Source organism: Canis lupus, chromosome 11 (genome assembly GCF_003254725.2).
Source record: "Canis lupus dingo isolate Sandy chromosome 11, ASM325472v2, whole genome shotgun sequence".
Lineage (NCBI taxonomy): Eukaryota > Metazoa > Chordata > Mammalia > Carnivora > Canidae > Canis > Canis lupus.
Window position 1 is genome coordinate 61,303,592 of NC_064253.1, and position 11,801 is coordinate 61,315,392.

Below are 11,801 nucleotides of genomic sequence, written 5' to 3' on the forward strand. Positions count from 1 at the left end.
TAAATCCCTGCTTTAGAGCAATGGTGGGAATTTCCTTGGACAAGCTGGTCATTGAAGACTTTTTTGGAGAAGAAGGCATTTAGCTTGAGGTTTCAGGAAAGAGAAGGAACCCTCCACACAGACAAATGAAAGAGCCGGGAAACAGCATTTAGGTGAGAGCAAGTAGCATTCAGAATGTCCTGAGTAATAAGGAGCCTGGTATATTTGAAAAATGGAAAAGAAATCAACATGATTGGAACACAGATGGGGGAGAGAGTGACATAAAATTGGGCTGGAGAGGTGAATTGTGACAGGTGATCTGAGTTTGGCAGAGTAAGGGATTTTTATTGTATTCAAGGAGCTATGGGAGAACTGGCATCAATTTTCACTTGTGAATCTTTCTCTAGCAGTTACAGGGAGAATGGATTGGAAGTTAATAGAGGAAGTAGGTAAACAGCTGGAAAACTCTTGCAGGGATCCAGGCTAGGGACCTCTGTGGCTTGAATTGCAGTGGTGACAGAGGAAATGGAGAAATGTGGCTTTATTGTAGATACACTTTGGAGGCAGGATCAACAGAACTAGGTGGTGAGTGGACATTGGGAGTAAGAGAAGGACAAAAACAAGGATGTAGTGAGCAGATGAGGCCGTCAGGAAACCGCTCTAGCAGTCTTTCCTTCACTTTCTGAATCTTTTTCTCTTTTTTCCCTTATCAGGGGAAGTTGTCTTCTTATTCCATTCCTATAAAACATCTTCAGTCACCAATTTTGAGCCATTTGTCTTATGTGTTGCTCAATCTCTTAGCCTCATTCTGTTGTGTATCTTCAAGTCCTCCCCCCGCCCGCCCCCAGCATCCTCTTCAGCTTATAAAACTAATTCAAGTTTTATCTACCCTGAATTAAAAACCCTTCTCTCAATGTCAATGATTTTTTGAGTTCCTCCTTCAGTTCCCTGCCTTCCTTTGAGAGCAAGTTTTTTTAGTTAAGTTGTCTATATTTTTCATGGTTGTTTCCCAGAATAGATGTTCTCACCTTGATGTCACATGAGTAAAGAGTGATGTTGCACCACCTTGGATGCTATCCAGGCATGTGATTTAGCCAACAGTCCTGAACATTTTGCCTCACATAATTCTTTGTTGCATTCTCATAATCTGTGTTGGAAGATATTTAGCAAAGGGCAAAAATTGCCTGATGCAGACACATTAGAAGGAGCTAATGCCTGTTTCCTTGAAGTTTCCTCTCTAGGAATCCCCTAGAACTAGGGCTTCCAAAGTTCATAAAGTGAGCATCTCCCTTATTTGTTTCTCACTTTTACCCTTCAGAAAGTGCACAGAAAAATTGGGTAATAGCTTTCCATTGAGATAGTAAATAAATTACACTGTAGCCTCTTCTGCTATGGCAAAAATGTGGCCATCATAAACATATGGCCAAATACTTGGGAAATTTTTGTTTTAAAAAAATTTACCTATTTCTTTTAGAGAAAGAGCATGAATCGGAGAGGGTAGAGAGAGGGGGGAGGGGATCTCAAGCAGACTTTGTGCTGAGCACAGAGCCCAACTCCAGGCTCAATCTCACAGCCCTGAGATCACGACCTGAGCTTAAACCAAGATTTGTATACTTAACTCACTGAGCCAGCCAGTCGCCCCTATTTGGTATCATTTTTAAATACCCAGGGTTGGGTGGTCATCCAAATAGCTCAAACAGTTGGTGTTTTAAAGCATATTATTTATCCAAGATGGATAGTCTCATTATTATCCCTTAATAGGATATTTGTTCTGGTGAGCAATAAGGCTACCTATGGAATTAAATAAAGGGCATCACAGAGGAAGACAGAAGATCAACTTTGGAGATATAGGAAGGGCCACTGAAAGGAGCCCCAGTATTAGAATAGCTGGGAGGGAATAATTAGGGAGAGTAACTTAACATGCAAGTTTATTAGCCTTGGCTCTTGCCAGTTTTTGGTCTGTTTTCACCATTTGGCTATATACACTGGTTAGTTATCATCAAACACTTAGCTTCCATACCCTCATTCTACTACACTGATCCCCACTTCTGTGGTTTACAGATTGCTTTTTCTACAAGGTCTGTTTCCAGTGTCACCTTCTCTATAAGGTATTCATCAATGTCTTCAGGACACTGCAGGCTTTGAAGTATGGATCCTGGAGCCAGAATATAGGATTCAAATCGTGGCCCTGATCTTGTTAGATGTGACCTTCAACAAGACACTTGAACTCCGTATGCCTTAGTTTCCTGATATGCAAAATGGAAATAATCATAGTAACTATTTCACTGTCTTATTGTGATGTTTACTGAGTCGGCTCATGTAAAATATTTAAAATATTGTTTGGTGCATAGTAAGTACTCAATAAATGTAGGCAGTCATTGTTTCCCTGGGAAGAATTACTTGTTCCTTCTTCTGAACTCTCTGGTGCATTCTTCTATGGTCATGATTATCAGTGTGGTGATTATTTGTTCATATGCCTGTAGGCTGTGTGTTTATAAAAGAAACCAGAAACAACAACATTGTTCTCTTTATCTCATACAGCATTTCATGTGATACATGGCCTGTAGTGTAAGTTCAATAAATTTTTATTGAATTAATGAATGGGTTGTGAGAAGTTTTGTGGTTCACTTAAAGATGAATTAATAGTGGACTCAAGATAATAAAAATAACTGTGGTCATTAACCCAGTTACACAGTCATTTGAAATTTTGTAATTTTAATCATTGACTATATATATGTGATCAGGTATTACTTGTACTAAAGTGAAAGAAGGAATTGAAGATGTACTGAGTACAATCAATGTGCTTTATGTGTCATAATTATCATCCACCCCTAAGTTGTTATTATCATTCTACAGTTGAACAAGTTGATTCAGAGTAGTTTAGTAATTTATCTAAGGTCATAAAACTAATGAGTGGCAGAGGGTTTTCTAATCCGTAGAGCCAAACTGTAGACTCTAAGGTATAGCTGATCCTTGAACAATGCAGAGTTTAAGGGTGCCAATGCCCCCATCCCCCTGCTGTGGAAAATCTGCATATAACTTTGACTCCCTTAAAACTTAACTACTAATAGCTTACTGTTGATTTGAAGCCTTATCAATCACATGATCATTTGATTAAAACATATTTTTTGTGTTATATGTTATGTACTATATTCTTACAATAAAGTAAGCTGCAGAAAGAGAAATAGTATTAAGAAAATCATAAGGAAAACACATTTTTGGTACCATAATATAAATGTATTTATAACTGCATTTATTGAAAATAAATATTGAAAATACTGTATTGATAAAAAAAAATTGGTAAGTGGATCTGCGCATTTCAAAAGCTGTTGTTCAAGGGCCAATGCATCTACTCTTTACTTTTCTATGTTGTACTTACTCCTTTCCATTATTGGTAACTTCCATCATCATCTCTACCTCCAACCCCATCAAAGATTTTTTTAATTTAGCTATGAGTGCCCTGAGGTTGTTGAGGCTTATGCATTACTCATTACTGGTATCTTTCTTCCACAGAAAGAAAACCATTGTACCTGTTTTGTCAGTCCTTAGTGGTCTAAAAATAGTTTTGTGACCAGATAAAGGAATTCTGGGTATGAGCGGGGAGTTGAGGTATCCAATTCAGCTTGATAAAAATATCAGGCTTTAACTGTCGGCTCTATTTAGCTTCACAGTTCTCCACTGGCATGGTGTAACCTCAGCCACAAAAGAGAGCTCTCCCCGAAGGCATTCCTAGTCATGAAGAAACAAGAGGCTTTTTCCTTCTAGTTTCTCCAGCCCTACCATCAGATTCAGATTGGACTCTCCTGAAAGCAGCCCCCATTCTCCTGAGTGGTGAAACTCTCTTGGTTTTCCATACAGAGAAATCTTCATTATTGATCCTTTCTCTTTCCTGGATGCTTCTTGCCTGAACAATTTCATAACAGTGACTATCTTTGCTCCCAAGTTCTTTCTAACTCTTAAGTGAGTTACTTAATACATCTGCATTTTGATTATTCCTGGGGTCTTTCAAATTGGAAAATGTCATTCTGTCTCTGAGACTTATTTCCTCTAAACTTGGATTCTGTGCACACTGTATTCCTCCTATCCTGCAGAATAGTTCAACTATTCTGCCCAACCTTTGTTTCTAACCAGTGTTGAATTTGGCTCCATCATTCTCTGTTTTTACATTTGAGAACTTAGTCAGTTGGATATAGATCAGATCACCCCCCCATTGGAGGGTATTTGTTTTTTCTTCTCTTTTTAGTAACAATACTTGGATGTATAAGAAACATTATACAGTGCTTAATAACAAAAACTTGAGAGTAAATTTCCACTCTTACAAAGGTGTATCTATTTCAAAAGACCTGGTAGGTTAAATAGATTACCTATACATAGAAAAGAAATTTATGCTATCTCAGGAGCAAGCAGTAACCTAATAATTAAATGATGGACTTTTGTGCAGAGTTTCCTCCCTCTCCCTACTATTTTTTGAATGATGATGGATTTTTATTTTTTTTTTATTTTTATTTTTTTTATTTTTTTTATTTTTTTATTTTTTTTTTTTAATTATTTTTTTTTATTGGTGTTCAATTTACTAACATACAGAATAACACCCAGTGCCCGTCACCCATTCACTCCCACCCCCCGCCCTCCTCCCCTTCTACCACCCCTAGTTCGTTTCCCAGAGTTAGCAGTCTTTACGTTCTGTCTCCCTTTCTGATATTTCCCACACATTTCTTCTCCCTTCCCTTATTTTCCCTTTCACTATTATTTATATTCCCCAAATGAATGAGAACATATAATGTTTGTCCTTCTCCGACTGACTTACTTCACTCAGCATAACTTATTAAACTCAACACCAAAGAAACAAACAATCCAATCATGAAATGGGCAAAAGACATGAACAGAAATCTCACAGAGGATGATGGATTTTTAGATGATGAAATCAATTTAGAGAATTCTACCAAAGGCATGTTTTCTTCACTAATTCGTCCAGATTCTGTTATAATGTAAGGAAAATAAATCATTCCTTTGTGCTCCAGTTTTTCTATCAGTGGCAAATGGTAATGGACTCCCATTTTATGTTCTTTTTAAAATTAATTATTTTAATTTACTTTTTATTCAAGTATAATTAACATAGTGTTATATGTTAATATAACAGGTGTATAATGATCTAACAATTCTATATCTCTCTCAGTACTCATTAAGATAAGTGTACTCTTAACCCCCTTTATGTATTTAACCCATCCTCCACTCCCCTCCCCTCTGGCAACCACCAGTTCTCTGTATTTAAGAATCTGTTTGTTTGTTTGTCTCTTTTTTGTTTATTTGTTTTTTTTTTTCTTAAAGTCCACACATAAGTGAAATCATATGGTATTTCTTTCCCTGACTGACTTATTTCACTTAGCTTTATACCCTGTTGGTCCATACATATTGTTGCAAATACCAAGATTTCATTCTTCTTTTTTTTTTATGGTTGAGTAACATTCCATTTTATATATGTATTCCATATCTTTATCCATTCACCTGTTGATGGACAGTTGGGTTTTGTGCAGTAAAAGAAACCATCAACAAGACAAAAAGGCAAACCTATTGAATGAAAGAAGATATTTGCAAATAACATATCCAGTAAGGGGTTAATATCCAAAATATATTAAAAAACTTAGACAACTCAACACAAAAAAAACCCTGAATAATTCAATTAAAAAATGGGCAGAGGACCCGATAAGTTTTTTCCAAAGAAATACACCTTCTTTGTGAAGGAAGTAGGGGCAAAGCATGTGCAGGGCTAGACCTGCCAGTAAAGATTGTATGCCACACATTTTGTGCACCATTGGTGCTGGCAGGGGACTAAAAGAAAGGGGTGAAACCACCACCAAGGAAGAGAAGGATGTGAGACAGAGTAGCAATGAGCATTGATTGGGCCCCTACCAAAACTATGTGAGATGACAAGGGAGCAGCCAAATGTGTGCAGAGCAAAAACAAAAATAAAAACAAAAACAAAAACAAAAAAACCCCACAAAAAACCAGACACATGAAAAGATGTTCAACGTCACTAATCATCAGGGGTATCACTTTACACCTGTCAGAATAGTTAAGAAACACAAGAAATAACAAGTATTGGTGAGGATGTGGAGAGAAAGGAACCCTCGTGCACTGTTGGTGGGAATGTAAACTGGTACAGCCACTGTGGAAAACAGTATGAAGTTTTCCCAATTTATCTTCTTGTTTTCACGCTTATCTTCCTCTTAAAAACAACAACAGAGTTATTCTGCTAAAGAGGAGGTCAGAAAATCTCACTCCTCTGCTCAGAACCCTCCAGTGACTTCCCACTCCTTGTCAAGAGAAAGCCAAACTCCTTATGAGGTCTCCAAGATCATCCATGATAATCTGGCCCCGTCTCTAATCTTACTTCCTTTTACTTTTTTCTTTGATCCCTCTACTCTAGCCACATTTGGTGCCTTGCTGTTCCTTGGACTTAATAGGAAGTCTCTTTCCTCAGGGACTTTGCAGGCTTCTCCTGGATCTCTCTCCAATATCCTTTTGGCTCATTTTCTTTCAGATCTTTACATCTTCTATGAGAGCTTCCCTGATTCACTCTATTGAAAAATCACAAAGCCCAACTGTTCTAATCCTTTTCTACTTTGTTTTCCTCCATCATAGTATTTTTTTGTGCTCATTTAAATATTTTGTCTTCCTTCATTGAAAAGTAAGCTTGAAGAGAAGCTTTATCATTGGTTCACTGCTTTATTCACAGCTTCTAGGACAATGTTTGATATATGGTATTCAACAAATATTTGTCAAGTGAGTGGGTGGCAAAACCTATGATTTTGGAATTCTTTTCATTGATTTCCCTCGGGTTCTCTGATAAGGCTATATATAAGGGCATGGGCCTGGCTTCTTTCCTTGAGGAGACTGCCAGCGATTTGAGTCTGTCACAAAGATCTGGGAAATGCTCAGATCTGGACCCTGGAGGGTTCTCTGGGGGTGGGCTCTTGTTCTTTAAATTCCTTTTTTTCTTATATCTCACATGTAAATAAAACTCCAACCCAATGATCTCATTCAATCTTCACATTAACCCTGTGAGGCAGATAAAAAAAAAAAAAGGAAAGAATGGAACCAGCAATAATTGAGCATCACTTTGTGCCTGGAATAAAGCCAGGAACTTTCATAATAGTCATTTAATTTATGTATCAATCCTAGGATGAAGGTATCTTTATATCTCTATTTTATAGATGTGTATCAGCGATGTGGTAACCTGCTTCACTCATACCTAAGTGTTTTGCTCATCTTCCATACTCCCAAAGCCTCTTTTGGGTGGTCTTGATATCATGTAAGCCATAGTATAGATTTGCTTATTCTGTAAAGTCTTTTTTGGCTTTGGTAAAAACAAATTGTACGTTCTTCATTGTGGTTACTCTTTGTCCTTGAGCATGAACCCAGGGACCACAGCAGACAGACACAATTTAATGAACTGCAAACAATAAGTGAACTGCTTAAGGTTTTAATTCATTGGAAGAAAGTTATCCCATTAATTCAAGACACTATAGGCTGCAGAAATGAGATTGTCTTCAACATTTGGCTTGGCATCCTGACAATGAGCACTGGGGGTTTTATTTGGGAAGAACACTGAAGGTCCTTCATCCTGTGAAGGGAAGATTTAAACTCTTTCAAAGCAGCATCTGAGTTTGTTTTCTGAAAAGAGAAGGTTGATTGGAAGGAAGTAGATCTGTCCCTAGCAAAAGTGCATACAGCTTAAAAAATAAAACATCTAGTTCAGCCAAGTTTTCTCTGTTGGCAGAATTCAAGACATATCCTCATAATCAGTCCAGTCCTGGGAGAATTTCTCAAAGTAAAAAAAAAAAAAAAGTCCCCGAATTATCTGAATAGTGAAGCTTGAAAAGCAGCCAAGGAGAATTGCATCTTTTCTATTACTACCACATGTGCTTCCTTGCATACCCCATTTCACAAGAGCTGAATAATGGTATATGGTGTTCCTAGCAGGAACACACAGTCCCACATCATCCCATTAGCATGATGGTGTTCTAGAGCAGAAAGCCACAAGCTTGTGGTTTTCCTTGCACAGGGTTCCCATCCTCACTTCCTGCTTCATTCTCAGTTCATGTGCTTTGAGTTAGTTTCTTCCTACATAGGCTGCATGTGGTGCACTTACACATAATGAAGGGATTTTATTTTATTTTTTATCTGAGTCATCTTGCTTTAGTGCTTTCAGGATACTGCAAAACAAATAAAATGATTTACCACCCCAAATAAAATTTTTTAGAAAGTGTTCAAGTACAAGCATATCTGAAAGAAACTTTTATGGGGGTGGGAGGGCAAAGCTAGCTACTGGATATGCAAAAATATTTGAATTGATCTTGCAAAGTGTGGAAGGCATGGAACTTAATGCAACATATTTAGTGACTTATTGGTCATCTTATTTTGGTCATAACTGCTATGATTGTGGATTACCTGTTTAGTCAAAAAGAAGGAGGAAGAAGAGTAAAAACAAAAGAAGAAAATGCTATCTGGTTTAGATCCAGAAATGTCTGGGTTAAAAAAGTTAGGCCTTGTTTTCTATTTTCTATGTGGTCTTTGGTTTCCTATTTAACTTCTCTGAATCTTATTTGCCTTATCTGTAAAACAGCAATGACAATCTCTTTCTTATAGAGGTTTTATAGGGAATAAGTGATATCTATATAACCATGATATACACAATATATTCCTTCCCTTCCAGCACACTTCTGTCCTACATTGATGTCTTAATGGTCCTCTGAGTATAACTGGGTGGGTTTTCCCCTCCATTGCATTTTATAATTAAGTTAGCTCATTCCCTCCTTATTCTTTCTCCTTAAAGACACTTTCAATGATTTCTGGAGTGGATATGCTGCAGGTTAAATCCTGAGGGGATCCCTGCGCTGAATGTTATGTAGTAGTCCACTCTTACATATTAAAACTAATATATACATAGCACTTTAGCACTTAAGAAACACCTTCAAATATGTTGTCCTGTTTAATTCCTAAAATTATTTTGTGAGCTAGTTATTAGTATCTGTTATTACTCCATTTCCCAGGGAGGAAATTAGGGCTCTGAAACGTTCAGGGGTTCAGCCATGGTCACACAGCTAGAGACATTGGAGTAAGCATGGCTTCCCCCAGTGCCACCTAACATTAACAAATTGTGCTTTTCCAGTAGTGACCCTACCTCTCTTTGCTGTATTCCCCTTCCCACTTGCTGCCACTGTCTCCTGGTCCCTTTGTATTCCTGGGATCCTTTGGGAGCTCCTTCACAGGTCCTCATAAAGATATCCTCTTAGTTACTGTTGGCATTGGCCATTTTATTCCTTTCCAGATTTGGTTTGTTTTGGTAAGGTTTGTGGTTTGTTACCTGAAAAGAAGCATTAGGAAGGCGCCTCTCTGTTGCCATGGCTACTGATGCCTGCCACCAAAGGAGCTTATATTTGAAAGCCCAGTCTCATTGTGCTCCCAGAGTCATCAGTGTTTCTGCTCACAACTGACACTGCCTAAGCATATAGTGACCTTGCTGTCTAGTACTTCTGTAATAAGGCCACCCAAGTAGGGAGAAATTCTCTCCCTATTTTGTGTCAAAGTCCATTCATCAAGCCTTAAAGCAGTAATACCTTTCTGTTACTCCAGTGGCTGACAGAGTTTAGGGAAAATTGTTTTTCGTTTTATTAGAACCCTCTTGAAAGTCCTAATGAGGCCTTATATTAGTTGGGGCTCTCCAGAGAAACAGAACTAATAGGGTGGATGGATGGATAGATAGATTGACTGACTGACTGAGTGGCTGACTTATTATGAAAGATTGGCTCTAAGGATTATGGAGGCTGAGAAATCCCACCCTTTGCCATTTGCAAGAGGGAGCCCCGGGAAAACTGATGGTCTAGTTCCAAGAGGACTGAGGACTGAGAACTGGGAGAACCCAATAGTGTAAGTCCCAGTCCAAGTCAAAATGCCCAAGAGCCAGGAGCTCTGATGTCTGAGGGCAGGAGAAGAGAAATGTCCTAACTCTAGCAAAGAGAGCAAATTTATCCTTCCTCCATCTTTTTGTTCTATTTGGGCTCTCATCATGTTGAATGTTGCCTACCTGCATTGGTTACGGTGATCTTTAGTCAGTAGTGGATTCAAACCTCTTCTGGAGACACCCTTGCAGACACATCTAGAAATGATGTTTTACTAGCTATCTGGGCATGTCTTAGCCCAGTGAAATTGACACATACAATTAGCCATCACAGGCATTATTCAGGAAAAAGATAAATTGAAGAGGCAGATAACATGGCTAACCTTGGACTCTCTCTCAGACTCAAACTACTAATCATTAACTGATGTGCCTGAGGGACTATTTTTTATCTCGCAATAAGTTTTTTCCTTGAATTTCCTAGTTCTTCAGACAAATAAGCTACCTTCTAGTGGTCCCTACTAGTCTTCAAACACAGCTGATTCTTTCTGTGAACATAGCTTATGTCCATGGAAAGACCTCTGTCATCCATGTGTTATGTTAGTGGTACTCTGACTTTTGGGTTTCAAAGATCAGCAACAGTTCAGAAACCATTTGCAGAAATAACATTGAATTGCCTGCTGTTTATTTTGTCAACTGAAGAAAATAACAAAGCAGTAAAACCAAAACAATAGCCATTCACTAAAACCATACAGAGAAAGAGCCAGATCTTTGCCAGCTTTTTAGTTTAGTTTAATAACATAAAGATGATTTTTAACACCAGAAAAGTAGGAAAAGTATGCTATCCAAATAAAGGATAGACATGCTATTGAATAAATAGCTTTATCAAAAATCTATACATCATTCTCCCATTTTACTGCAGACTGAAATATTTTTCACACTCTGGCATCTTGGAACTATTATATTGCTTCATTTGCTATACACAACAACAGTGTGAGGTAAGTGTTATTAACATCCCCATTTTACAACTGTAGAAATTCAGGACCAGAGAAGTTGGGCATCATGCCAAAAGTCAGAGAGCTAACAAGGAGAGTAGTTAGGACCTAAATACAAGTCCTTTGCTGCCTAACGTGTCTTTGCTGAAGATGATGGGGATACTCAACTGGAATTAAATATGCTCATATATTTAGAATATTTTGAGTATTGAAAATAGATCACTGTTTATAATTTTCCCCAGCTTGTTATTTGGCCATGTAATATTTATTAATAAACATGAATATATGTCTATAAAATTTATCACTCTGAATAACTGGCATTATAATTTGTGTACAAATTATTTTGTCTCTATAGTTCCTGAAGAATCTACTGTAGAAAAAAATTATGGGATTGTTGCTGCAAGTCTGTCTTTCAAAGGTTCCAGCTCTTTCTTTCTGTATGCTCACAAAAAAATGGACACTCATGAAGTATTTCTAGATTTCTTTTTTTTTACCTTTCCCTTTTCCTCTCTACCTAATTCTTCCTGCATCTTTCTCTTCCCTTGAGTTTTCCTGTACTTTTCTTCTTTGAGATTGTTACTATTTGGGCATCGGAAACCTCTCCAAGTATAAGTTCTTGATGAATTAGTATTTAGATTTCCTCATGTTGAGATGTCTCCTTTTGTCCAGATTAATCTTCAGTTTTTTATTAACTATAAACATGCACAAATTGTTTTATTTTCAGTGGGAGTGGGTTAGGGGGATGGTTTCCGGTGAACTGAGTAAAGTTAAGAGTAATTAAGCAAAGATGTGAAGAACATTGGAAAGAGTGGCACTTACAAAGTAATCTGAGGCTTTGAAGGTCATGTTAATTAGTTTGCATTTACTCTGCAGCTGGTATCTAGACATCTTCTCTTGATTTGACCCTCATGTCCTTCCTATTTTATTTT